At 39.5% G+C, this 13,604-nt stretch overlaps 1 protein-coding gene and 1 long non-coding RNA gene across 3 annotated transcripts in view; one reads left to right on the top strand and one right to left on the bottom strand.

Moving 5' to 3' along the window:
• The first annotated feature begins 2,383 nt into the window (after nt 1-2,383).
• LOC127930843 (uncharacterized) lies at nt 2,384-5,532 on the top strand. 2 transcript variants are annotated; one of them, XR_008139597.1, is made up of 3 exons: nt 2,384-2,610; nt 3,382-3,584; nt 4,129-5,532. It is a non-coding gene; the product is annotated as an uncharacterized LOC127930843 (long non-coding RNA). The 2 variants fall into 2 exon arrangements; XR_008139598.1 differs by having other exon boundaries at nt 2,384-2,576.
• A 2,743-nt stretch (nt 5,533-8,275) lies between these two features.
• Nucleotides 8,276-13,604, bottom strand: part of synj1 (synaptojanin 1) — a 132,110-nt gene continuing 126,781 nt past the window's right edge. The window contains 4 exon segments of the mRNA XM_052520222.1: nt 8,276-12,536; nt 12,790-12,877; nt 13,009-13,184; nt 13,396-13,571. The gene's annotated coding sequence lies outside the window, so the exon portion shown is untranslated.

Here is a 13,604-nt window from a genome sequence, read left to right on the forward strand (position 1 = left end):
ACGGCGTGACGTAGCATGACACCGTAAAACACGATTGGTCGACAGTCTGTTGATGGAGCGTTGCACGTTTATTTCTAATCATTTGTCAAAGGGATTCATTCCTATCTCCTCCTTTCTCCAAAAATATTTATGACCAGCCTGAGGTTGGGGTTTGAGAAGTGAAAAATTCTTCATTAGTTGTTAATTTTTCTCGAAATCTGAAGGCACAACAGTTAGACGCTTTTTCTGTAAGGCCATTTAAGACTCTCAATACGAATAATAACAGCTCTATCAAACTGAAACATGGCACCTCACCTAGAAGTGAGTTAAAGAGAGGAATTAGGCAAGGTTGTCCTATCTCACTGTGTCTGTTTTTATGAATCACCCAACTTCTTACAAATTCTTTAAATAATAGTCCTGTACAAAGCATTTCCATAGCTGGTAAAGAAATAATTATAAGCCAGCTGGCTGGCTGATGACAATTCATTATTCTCCACACAGATATTATATATGGAAAAATCCAGATATATTGTATAAAAGTACTTTGTTGTTTTTAGAATATTGGTTTCTAAATAATATCCTATTAGTGAGCCAACTTGTAAATGCAGAGGGTATTTTACTTAATTATAAGGAATTCTTTATTACTTTACAAGATCCCAGTAACACCTAAAGATGTTGCGATTGTTTTAGATGCCATTCCCTCAGGTGTCGTTTGCTTGAACGTGTCAAGACCTGACCCTCAGAACATGCGTATTAACCTTGTTGACTCATCAGTAGGAAATATTTGTTTTTCTTTTGCTCCATTCAACAACACTCGAGCTATAAACATTTCCTAACGTTGTCGTACAAACATAAAACTTGTCTATGAGATCTATAGATACACAAGAACGATAGAAACAACATTGAATGTAAAACTAAGACTACGTTTTCCCAAAAGCAATGATAAACATATTGTGTGCAGTGAAACATGTTCATGGAATAGGCCTGTTTCCAGTACTAACAGTTTGTGTACCAAATTCACTTTTACTTGTGATGTTTGAAAAGTGTTTTACATTTTGTTTTACATTTTTATTTTACCTTTATTTAACTAGGCAAGTCAGTTAAGAACTAATTCTTATTTACAATGACTGTGACGTTATGTTCTTCAACCTCCAGTATAACAGTATGGTGGTTCATCATGGTTCACAATGCACCACCGTGGTGAGCCTCAGTGACATCTGGGCGAGGTGGAGCTGAGGTATCCGGGTCGATGACATCTGTTTGATGTGGAGGTGAGAGACTGTGGCCATTTAGCCGGCACCGTCGGGTGTGTGATTTCTTTTCTGGTGCATTCCTGGTTCATTCGCATGGTTCCTTTTATGGCTACCAGAGGTTCCCCAGAAACCTTCTGTGCTTTACTTGGTTACCAGAGGTTCCCCAGAAACCTTCTGTGCTTTACTTGGTTACCCAAAAACCTTCTGTGCTTTACTTGGTTACCAGAGGTTCCCCAGAAACCTTCTGTGCTTTACTTGGTTACCAGAGGTTCCCCAGAAACCTTCTGTGCTTTACTTGGTTACCAGAGGTTCCCCAGAAACCTTCTGTGCTTTACTTGGTTACTAGAGGTACCCCAGAAACCTTCTGTGCTTTACTTTCCACCTCTTCCTCACTGACATAATACTGTATTTGAGTGCCAGAGTCCTTTACCTCCTGATAGAAAGACATTGCATCTATTGTGTCTTTGAAGTGTTGGACCAAGAGGTCAGCTGACCATTTTAGTGATGTGTAATTATCCTCAGTATGTTTATTAGGGTTGTGTAATTATCCTCTCAGTATGTTTATTAGGGTTGTGTAATTATCATCTCAGTATGTTTATTAGGGTTGTGTAATTATCATCTCAGTATGTTTATTAGGGTTGTGTAATTATCATCTCAGTATGTTTATTAGGTTGTGTAATTATCATCTCAGTATGTTTATTAGGATGTGTAATTATCATCTCAGTATGTTTATTAGGGTTGTGTAATTATCATCTCAGTATGTTTATTAGGGTTGTGTAATTATCCTCTCAGTATGTTTATTAGGGTTGTGTAATTATCATCTCAGTATGTTTATTAGGGTTGTGTAATTATCATCTCAGTATGTTTATTAGGGTTGTGTAATTATCCTCAGTATGTTTATTAGGGTTGTGTAATTATCATCTCAGTATGTTTATTAGGGTTGTGTAATTATCCTCAGTATGTTTATTAGGGTTGTGTAATTATCATCTCAGTATGTTTATTAGGGTTGTGTAATTATCATCTCAGTATGTTTATTAGGGTTGTGTAATTATCCTCTCAGTATGTTTATTAGGGTTGTGTAATTATCATCTCAGTATGTTTATTAGGGTTGTGTAATTATCATCTCAGTATGTTTATTAGGTTGTGTAATTATCCTCTCAGTATGTTTATTAGGGTTGTGTAATTATCATCTCAGTATGTTTATTAGGGTTGTGTAATTATCATCTCAGTATGTTTATTAGGGTTGTGTAATTATCATCTCAGTATGTTTATTAGGGTTGTGTAATTATCATCTCAGTATGTTTATTAGGGTTGTGTAATTATCATCTCAGTATGTTTATTAGGGTTGTGTAATTATCATCTCAGTATGTTTATTAGGGTTGTGTAATTATCCTCAGTATGTTTATTAGGGTTGTGTAATTATCATCTCAGTATGTTTATTAGGGTTGTGTAATTATCATCTCAGTATGTTTATTAGGTTGTGTAATTATCATCTCAGTATGTTTATTAGGGTTGTGTAATTATCATCTCAGTATGTTTATTAGGGTTGTGTAATTATCATCTCAGTATGTTTATTAGGGTTGTGTAATTATCATCTCAGTATGTTTATTAGGGTTGTGTAATTATCCTCTCAGTATGTTTATTAGGATGTGTAATTATCATCTCAGTATGTTTATTAGGGTTGTGTAATTATCATCTCAGTATGTTTATTAGGTTGTGTAATTATCATCTCAGTATGTTTATTAGGTTGTGTAATTATCATCTCAGTATGTTTATTAGGGTTGTGTAATTATCATCTCAGTATGTTTATTAGGGATGTGTAATTATCCTCTCAGTATGTTTATTAGGGTTGTGTAATTATCATCTCAGTATGTTTATTAGGTTGTGTAATTATCATCTCAGTATGTTTATTAGGTTGTGTAATTATCCTCAGTATGTTTATTAGGGTTGTGTAATTATCATCTCAGTATGTTTATTAGGGATGTGTAATTATCATCTCAGTATGTTTATTAGGGTTGTGTAATTATCATCTCAGTATGTTTATTAGGGTTGTGTAATTATCATCTCAGTATGTTTATTAGGGTTGTGTAATTATCATCTCAGTATGTTTATTAGGGTTGTGTAATTATCATCTCAGTATGTTTATTAGGTTGTGTAATTATCATCTCAGTATGTTTATTAGGGTTGTGTAATTATCCTCTCAGTATGTTTATTAGGGTTGTGTAATTATCATCTCAGTATGTTTATTAGGGTTGTGTAATTATCATCTCAGTATGTTTATTAGGGTTGTGTAATTATCATCTCAGTATGTTTATTAGGGTTGTGTAATTATCATCTCAGTATGTTTATTAGGTTGTGTAATTATCATCTCAGTATGTTTATTAGGGTTGTGTAATTATCATCTCAGTATGTTTATTAGGGTTGTGTAATTATCCTCAGTATGTTTATTAGGTTGTGTAATTATCATCTCAGTATGTTTATTAGGTTGTGTAATTATCCTCTCAGTATGTTTATTAGGGTTGTGTAATTATCATCTCAGTATGTTTATTAGGTTGTGTAATTATCATCTCAGTATGTTTATTAGGTTGTGTAATTATCCTCAGTATGTTTATTAGGGTCCTCAGTATGTTTATTAGGTTGTGTAATTATCATCTCAGTATGTTTATTAGGTTGTGTAATTATCATCTCAGTATGTTTATTAGGGTTGTGTAATTATCCTCAGTATGTTTATTAGGTTGTGTAATTATCATCTCAGTATGTTTATTAGGGTAATTATCATCTCAGTATGTTTATTAGGGTTGTGTAATTATCATCTCAGTATGTTTATTAGGGTTGTGTAATTATCATCTCAGTATGTTTATTAGGGTTGTGTAATTATCCTCAGTATGTTTATTAGGGTTGTGTAATTATCCTCTCAGTATGTTTATTAGGGTTGTGTAATTATCATCTCAGTATGTTTATTAGGGTTGTGTAATTATCATCTCAGTATGTTTATTAGGGTTGTGTAATTATCATCTCAGTATGTTTATTAGGGTTGTGTAATTATCATCTCAGTATGTTTATTAGGGTTGTGTAATTATCATCTCAGTATGTTTATTAGGGTTGTGTAATTATCATCTCAGTATGTTTATTAGGGTTGTGTAATTATCATCTCAGTATGTTTATTAGGGTTGTGTAATTATCATCTCAGTATGTTTATTAGGGTTGTGTAATTATCATCTCAGTATGTTTATTACGGTTGTGTAATTATAATCTCAGTATGTTTATTAGGGTTGTGTAATTATCCTCAGTATGTTTATTAGGGTTGTGTAATTATCCTCTCAGTATGTTTATTAGGGTTGTGTAATTATCATCTCAGTATGTTTATTAGGGTTGTGTAATTATCATCTCAGTATGTTTATTAGGGTTGTGTAATTATCATCTCAGTATGTTTATTAGGGTTGTGTAATTATCCTCTCAGTATGTTTATTAGGGTTGTGTAATTATCATCTCAGTATGTTTATTAGGGTTGTGTAATTATCATCTCAGTATGTTTATTAGGGATGTGTAATTATCCTCAGTATGTTTATTAGGGTTGTGTAATTATCCTCAGTATGTTTATTAGGGATGTGTAATTATCATCTCAGTATGTTTATTAGGGTTGTGTAATTATCATCTCAGTATGTTTATTAGGGTTGTGTAATTATCATCTCAGTATGTTTATTAGGGTTGTGTAATTATCATCAGTATGTTTATTGTGAAGAGGCAGGGTGGGTCATGTAGTGTTTTTAATTGGTGAAGAGGCAGGGTGGGTCATGTAGTGTTTTTAATTGGTGAAGAGGCAGGGTGGGTCATGTAGCGTTTTTAATTGGTGAAGAGGCAGGGTGGGTCATGTAGCGTTTTTAATTGGTGAAGAGGCAGGGTGGGCCATGTAGCGTTTTTAATTGGTGAAGAGGCAGGGTGGGTCATGTAGCGTTTTTAATTGGTGAAGAGGCAGGGTGGGTCATGTAGCGTTTTTAATTGGTGAAGAGGCAGGGTGGGCCATGTAGCGTTTTTAATTGGTGAAGAGGCAGGGTGGGTCATGTAGTGTTTTTAATTGGTGAAGAGGCAGTGTGGGCCATGTAGCTGTGCTTCTCGGCTTCCGTTCTTCAGACTTTTAGGGTCTTTATTTGTACCCTGCGAACATTGACAATGTATCTTGTATTTGTAGTGGAGTCTTTTTGTGCTCGTCTAACTTCTCTTTGTAACTTTTGCCGTTTTCTTCAGGCTTTCTGTACTGCGTAAAACATAAAAGATGTTACAAACAGGAGATCCTACTCTATTTCTGTCATGACTAACAACATAACTATCTAGTTTGTTAAAACATAAATGATTGTGCCATGTGACACACATTTTGTAAGCTTAACTTAAAAAGGTATAGAAAGTTCATGCACTTCTCATTCAAACAATTGATACATAACTTCATTGAGTTGTTGTGTCACGAATGCTAAAAAGTTAGCACTTAAAAACAGTGGCCAGATAAACTAAGCCAAAGCATGTACTACTGTTAGACCTTGTCCATAGACTGCGTACATGATAAAGAAACCATTTTTGTATTCTGAACTATCCATTTAAGTAACTCTGTAAATAAGTACCCATGTCTTAAATTCTTACCTTGAAGTACTGGGTTGACTGTAAACTGGGGGGAGTCAACACTCTCTCTTAAAATCTCTGTTTTTTTTGTCCTGTATGACCTCCATTGCTTTCACTCCTGTCTGGTTCCTCTTTCTGTGAGATCATACAGTCTCTTTTTTGTTACACTCTAAAATCCTTTAAGTCTTTTTCAAGGTGGGCTGCTCTGCGGTCCGGGTCAGCATCCCTGCGCTGTCTGGAGAGTCTTTGCTCTTCACCGGGTCAGCATCCCTGCGCTGTCTGGAGAGTCTTTGCTCTTCACCGGGTCAGCATCCCTGCGCTGTCTGGAGAGTCTTTGCTCTTCACCGGGTCAGCATCCCTGCGCTGTCTGGAGAGTCTTTGCTCTTCACCGGGTCAGCATCCCTGCGCTGTCTGGAGAGTCTTTGCTCTTCACCGGGTCAGCATCCCTGCGCTGTCTGGAGAGTCTTTGCTCTTCACCGGGTCAGCATCCCTGTCTGGAGAGTCTTTGCTCTTCACCGGAGAGTCTTTGCTCTTCACCGGGTCAGCATCCCTGCGCTGTCTGGAGAGTCTTTGCTCTTCACCGGGTCAGCATCCCTGCGCTGTCTGGAGTCTTTGCTCTTCACCGGGTCAGCATCCCTGCTCTGTCTGGAGTCTTTGCTCTTCACCGGGTCAGCATCCCTGCGCTGTCTGGAGAGTGTTTGCTTTTCAGCAGCACTTAATTTAATTTATTTTTGTTATTGCCATATTATGTTACAAATTACAATATTGAAACAGTATAAAACCTTAATGTTGATATAAAAAAGTTAGCAGTGTTATTGATTGTCAATGGTGTTAACAGCAGGAACAGTAACGCCAGTGACAAATCTGATGACAAGATGGCATATCTATAAATGGTGGCCACAGTAGCTCAAACCACACTTCTTAATTAAAATTGTAAATAATTTGCTTAATAATGTGATTTGATCAATTATATCAATATTATTTCCTTTCCCTATACTATAAACTGTATAACACCAGTGACAGGTTTTAAAACTGCGCATTACATTGCCAAATTAATCATAAAATTGCTAACACATGAGTGCAGACTCACCATTCGCTCTTCAAAACAGCCCAACCTCCAATTAACCTTTGACCCAGACGTTGGCAAGGATGGTGCTGTTTTTTTAATTATAATAACAATTGACACAAATGCATTTGGTCCAGAAGCAGAATAAAGAAGCCTAACGTTACTCCTTCTAGTCCAGGTTGCGTTTCACTAGCCAATCATTGGTTACTCCTTCTAGTCCAGGTTGCGTTTCACTAGCCAATCATTGGTTACTCCTTCTAGTCCAGGTTGCGTTTCACTAGCCAATCATTGGTTACTCCTTCTAGTCCAGGTTGCGTTTCACTAGCCAATCATTGGTTACTCCTTCTAGTCCAGGTTGCGTTTCACTAGCCAATCATTGGTTACTCCTTCTAGTCCAGGTTGCGTTTCACTAGCCAATCATTGGTTACTCCTTCTAGACCAGGTTGCGTTTCACTAGCCAATCATTGGTTACTCCTTCTAGACCAGGTTGCGTTTCACTAGCCAATCATTGGTTACTCCTTCTAGTCCAGGTTGCGTTTCACTAGCCAATCATTGGTTACTCCTTCTAGTCCAGGTTGCGTTTCACTAGCCAATCATTGGTTACTCCTTCTAGTCCAGGTTGCGTTTCACTAGCCAATCATTGGTTACTCCTTCTAGACCAGGTTGCGTTTCACTAGTTAACAGGTTAACACAGTATTTTTCAGTAAAAACATGTTTCCTACGTCCGTCTTCCGTTTATAGACGGGTGTTCGGAGACTCAGATAGCTAATTAGCACAGATTGTCCACTCTGTCTTCCATAAACAATGAGCTGTAACATGGAGTTGTGGCCCGTGTGGGAACACTAACCCTATAAAAAGGTGTGTAAGTAATTTAACCTTTTTGTTTTCTGAAAACGATTTCTCACGGATATGAAAGATACGCACCAAAACCGTACCGCAAGCGATGCATGTTGATGTTCAGACCGAATGTCTGGGCTCTTAATTTATTTGTATTTTATGTATTGGACCTTTATGTAACTAGAACAGACAGTTACAAACAACAACAACAACAAAAACAAACAAATTCTTATTTACAGTGGACGGCCAAACCCGGACGGACGCTGGGCCAATTGTGCGCCGCCCTATGGGACTCACGGCCGGATGTGATACAGCCTGGATTCGAACCAGGGACTGTAGTGACGCCTCTTGCACTGAGATGCAGTGCCTTAGACCCGGGCTGAGCCACTCGGGAGCCCCAACGTAATGGAACTGAGAGTCATGTTCAAGGCTCGACCAGAAGAAGGATGTGTATTGTGACAAAGATGAGTAGTTACACAGCCGTGTAAATGTGACACACAAAACAAGTTGTCGATCAACACGAGTTCAGTACAGTCAACAGCATATCAGGTCAATAGACCTTTATTATACATACAACACACATTGCTTTATACATAAATGTGCAGTTTTAGCTGTGCACTTAAATGACGGAACCTTAGCTACTAATATATGAATTGCAGTTTTCATTTTTCTTTGTATAGAATATGATCAACAACACAGACGACTCTCGACTACAGGTTAACTACCTGTTTATAAAGGTACACCAAAAAATAGTCACTTTTGTTTCCTATAAAATATCATCTTGAACAGAACATGACGTTAAGCGTTAGCTAGCCTCCTAGAATTATTAATTGCCATTGGCTATACTGCACACCACTGATAAAAGCATAACAAGAAAAATGCATTTTAAGGTGGTTCCTCCGGCGACCAATGACAGGGACGTGGTAGAAGTGTTGATAATGCTACTTTACTGCCTCGGTGTGTTTTAGGAGTGACGTTTCAATCCAGAGATTTTTTGGAAGAACACAGGTATTTGTTTCCATGGTGTGGATCAAAGCAACAACAGAGAAGCATCAGTTAGCTGGTTCCTTTAGGACTGGTTTCCTGGACAAAAGATTAAGTCTAATCCAGGATTTAGAAACTACTTCAACGGAGATTCACCATCGAGTAGGTTTAAAAAAATAAAATAAAAATGACATCCAGAACAAGGGTTCGTCTGTGTCTGGGGAAACTGGACCTTAGACCCTAGACTCTGAACCTCTGGGTCCACACCCTAAGTAGGGTTGCAAAATTGATGCAACTTTTCCCAAATTCCAAGATTTTTCAGAAATCCCGGGTCGGAGGATTCCGCATTTCCTGTTAACTCACTCCAGAGTCTTTCAACCAGGATTTCTGGAAAAGCTACCAGACTTTGCAACCCTAACCCCCATACCCTCTCCACTAGACTGGACACTTTACACTGGTGGTGGAGCACAACCATTTTTAACAGAGTTTTGGGGGGAAATAACATCATCATCCAACAGTTTTCTTGAGAGGGAAAAAAGCTCTCCTCTTCGAGCTGATCACAATATGTCCCTCTCACCAACAAACCATTTACATGTCAGAGCCATTGTTGGAGACACTGGTGTAAAACACTAGAGCAGCGTCGTCCATTTTGGCTCCTGCAGTGCACTCACCCTATACTGAATAAGCAGTGAGGAATAGAAACTGGGTTCCATTTTGGCTCCTGCAGTGCACTCACCCTATACTGAATAAGCAGTGAGGAATAGAAACTGGGTTCCATTTTGGCTCCTGCAGTGCACTCACCCTATACTGAATAAGCAGTGAGGAATAGAAACTGGGTTCCATTTTGGCTCCTGCAGTGCACTCACCCTATACTGAATAAGCAGTGAGGAATAGAAACTGGGTTCCATTTTGGCTCCTGCAGTGCACTCACCCTATACTGAATAAGCAGTGAGAACTGGGTTCCATGTTGGCTCCTGCAGTGCACTCACCCTATACTGAATAAGCAGTGAGGAGTGGAAACTGGGTTCCATGTTGGCTCCTGCAGTGTGTTTTTAAGAGAAAGACCAACGTAGATAGTAGCAGGACAACAACGGAATACGGAGTAGAACACTGACACATCACTGATGTTGATACCACCACACCTCATCAACAGGAAGTTAACTCTGATTGGCTCAATGACACTAGCATGTAGTGTGAGGAGGATGCATCTGACTATTAGATATCTGCTTTGTACGTTCATTTCCTTTTGTTATTCTTTACCCCTCCTGTTTTCCTTCTTCTTTGTGTAAATCTCCAATGATTTGTTTCTCTCTTAAAAATATGATTTTTTTGTTGTTGTATAGTTTTGTATTATAAACATTGAAAGGGGGAGGTGCCTACAAGTCCTTCTGGGGTTGGCCTGTGTGTTAGGGTGGCCGTTGGCCTGTGTGTTAGGGTGGCCGTTGGCCTGTGTGTTAGGGTGGCCGTTGGCCTGTGTGTTAGGGTGGCCGTTGGTCTCTAAATCTGTGAGAGTACGTGACATATGTTACTGTAGTATTTAAGACCCTCAGGAGAAAAATGCTGACAATACTACCACCCCCCCCACACACACAACACTGTACACACACTACACACAGAGCAGCACACACAACCAACCCCCCTCACCCACCCACCCACGACAGACAACAACACACCTCAAACACAGCACAGTACTTTCTCACCACAGTTTCAATAATAAATAGATTAGAAATAACCTTCTCTTTTGAAATAAAAAATAAGTAGGTAGGTACCATCTCTGCGAGTACAATTAAGTTCAAAGCAAAATCCATGTTTGTTTTTTTAAAGCGACACACAACAAGAAAGCAAAACGGGATTGTTGGAGATCAGATATATAGGAAGGATCCCGATAGTACAGAAGAACACCACATTCATATTACTATAAAGTAGTACAGGTCCAAGCGTTGGATCAAATCAATGAGGAATATATATATATATATATATATATATATATATATATATATATATATATATATATATATACTGGGATACGTACAGTATACAGCTCCACACACACGCACACACGAGATACAGAGGAGGAGGAGGAAGCAGGTTTAAGCCCAAGTCATCTGTCAAAACCGTCTCTCCTCTTTCTCAATCCGTCACGCTCACCAAAACGTTAATGCTTTTCACAAGAACCTCTCAAGAGAATCTGGTCGACTTAATATGAAGTCTTTAGTGCATATCTGTTATACCGTGAATATACACGTCTCGGAGACTAGCCTGCTCTCTGAAAATATACAGAAACACAATGTATACAGGTTGATATGTGGCTAAAGAACACGTTGAGCTTTAGCACAACAGCCCAAAACACAGATGCTGATGGCAGGGAAGAGAGACAGAGAAACCATCATTTGTGGTCTCAAGGAGACAACGACAACAACAACCTGTGCAATGTACATTCATGACAGATAAAATAGGTGTTGTACTATACAGATATAGATATTCAGTAACTGTGAGTTCTGGCCCTGCCTGATACAGAGGCGCATGAAGACGTTGTATAACAGGCTAGAAAATCTGTAGAGCAAGGTGATTTCTGATCAATGCTGAGTGACATGACAGTTGGCCATTTTGGCTTCTGCAGTGCACTCCACCCTATACTGAATAAGCAGTGAGGTGTAGAAACTGTGTTCCATTTGGGCTCCTGCAGTGCACTCCACCCTATACTGAATAAGCAGTGAGGTGTAGAAACTGGGTTCCATTTGGGCTCCTGCAGTGCACTCCACCCTATACTGAATAAGCAGTGAGGTGTAGAAACTGGGTTCCATTTTGGCTCCTGCAGTGCACTCCACCCTATACTGAATAAGCAGTGAGGTGTAGAAACTGTGTTCCATTTTGGCTCCTGCAGTGCACTCCACCCTATATTGAATAAGCAGTGAGGAATAGAAACTGTGTTCCATTTTGGCTCCTGCAGTGCACTCCACCCTATACTGAATAAGCAGTGAGGTGTAGAAACTGGGTTCCATTTTGGCTCCTGCAGTGCACTCCACCCTATACTGAATAAGCAGTGAGGTATAGAAACTGGGTTCCATTTTGGCTCCTGCAGTGCACTCCACCCTATACTGAATAAGCAGTGAGGTGTAGAAACTGGGTTCCATTTTGGCTCCTGCAGTGCACTCCACCCTATACTGAATAAGCAGTGAGGAGTGGACACTGGGTTTCTGTTTGAATGACAGGGACTAGGCTACTGCTGCTTACATGCAGCCTAGTATAACGATGGATGTGTATGTGTCTGTAGCCCTACCGTGTCATAACAGTGAACGTGACGCACCGCTGAGTGTAGGGAATGTGGTCATATCCTAGAATGCTGATAATATGGAATAAGAATCTCGGTGACAATCTAACTGTATGGCCGTAGGTAGACATGTTCAATATTACACAGGAGCTGACACCATTTGAGCGCATAGATAGATATATATATATATATTGATATACATTGACATTAACTATATAGACCCAGGGCTGTCCAACCCTGTTCCTGGAGAGACCCTCCTGTAGGTTTTAACTCCAACCCTGTTCCTGGAGAGATACACCTCCTGTAGGTTTTAACTCCAACCCTCATCTAGTGCACCTGATTCTAATAATTAGCAGGTTGAAAATCTGAATCAGGTTGGTTACAACTGGGGTTGGAGTTAAAACCTACAGGAGGGTATCTCTCCAGGAACAGGGTTGGAGTTAAAACCTACAGGAGGTTTATCTCTCCAGGAACAGGGTTGGAGTTAAAACCTACAGGAGGTTTATCTCTCCAGGAACAGGGTTGGAGTTAAAACCTACAGGTTTATCTCCAGGAACAGGATTGGAGTTAAAACCTACAGGAGGTTTATCTCTCCAGGAACAGGGTTGGAGTTTAAACCTACAGGAGGTTTATCTCTCCAGGAACAGGGTTGGAGTTTAAACCTACAGGAGGTTTATCTCTCCAGGAACAGGGTTGGAGTTAAAACCTACAGGTTTATCTCTCCAGGAACAGGGTTGGAGTTAAAACCTACAGGGTTATCTCTCCAGGAACAGGGTTGGAGTTAAAACCTACAGGAGGTTTATCTCTCCAGGAACAGGGTTGGAGTTAAAACCTACAGGAGGTTTATCTCTCCAGGAACAGGGTTGGAGTTAAAACCTACAGGAGAGTATCTCTCCAGGAACAGGGTTGGAGTTTAAACCTACAGGAGGTTTATCTCTCCAGGAACAGGGTTGGAGTTAAAACCTACAGGAGGTTTATCTCTCCAGGAACAGGGTTGGAGTTTAAACCTACAGGAGGTTTATCTCTCCAGGAACAGGGTTGGAGTTAAAACCTACAGGAGGTTTATCTCTCCAGGAACAGGGTTGGAGTTAAAACCTACAGGAGGTTTATCTCTCCAGGAACAGGGTTGGAGTTAAAACCTACAGGAGGTTTATCTCTCCAGGAACAGGGTTGGAGTTAAAACCTACAGGAGGTTTATCTCTCCAGGAACAGGGTTGGAGTTTAAACCTACAGGAGGTTTATCTCTCCAGGAACAGGGTTGGAGTTAAAACCTACAGGTTTATCTCTCCAGGAACAGGGTTGGAGTTAAAACCTACAGGGTTATCTCTCCAGGAACAGGGTTGGAGTTAAAACCTACAGGGTTATCTCTCCAGGAACAGGGTTGGAGTTAAAACCTACAGGAGGTTTATCTCTCCAGGAACAGGGTTGGAGTTAAAACCTACAGGAGGTTTATCTCTCCAGGAACAGGGTTGGAGTTAAAACCTACAGGAGGTTTATCTCTCCAGGAACAGGGTTGGAGTTAAAACCTACAGGAGGTTTATCTCTCCAGGAACAGGGTTGGAGTTAAAACCTACAGGAGGTTTATCTCTCCAGGAACAGGGTT

This window comes from Oncorhynchus keta, chromosome 6, assembly GCF_023373465.1.
Source record: "Oncorhynchus keta strain PuntledgeMale-10-30-2019 chromosome 6, Oket_V2, whole genome shotgun sequence".
Taxonomy (NCBI): Eukaryota; Metazoa; Chordata; class Actinopteri; order Salmoniformes; family Salmonidae; genus Oncorhynchus; species Oncorhynchus keta.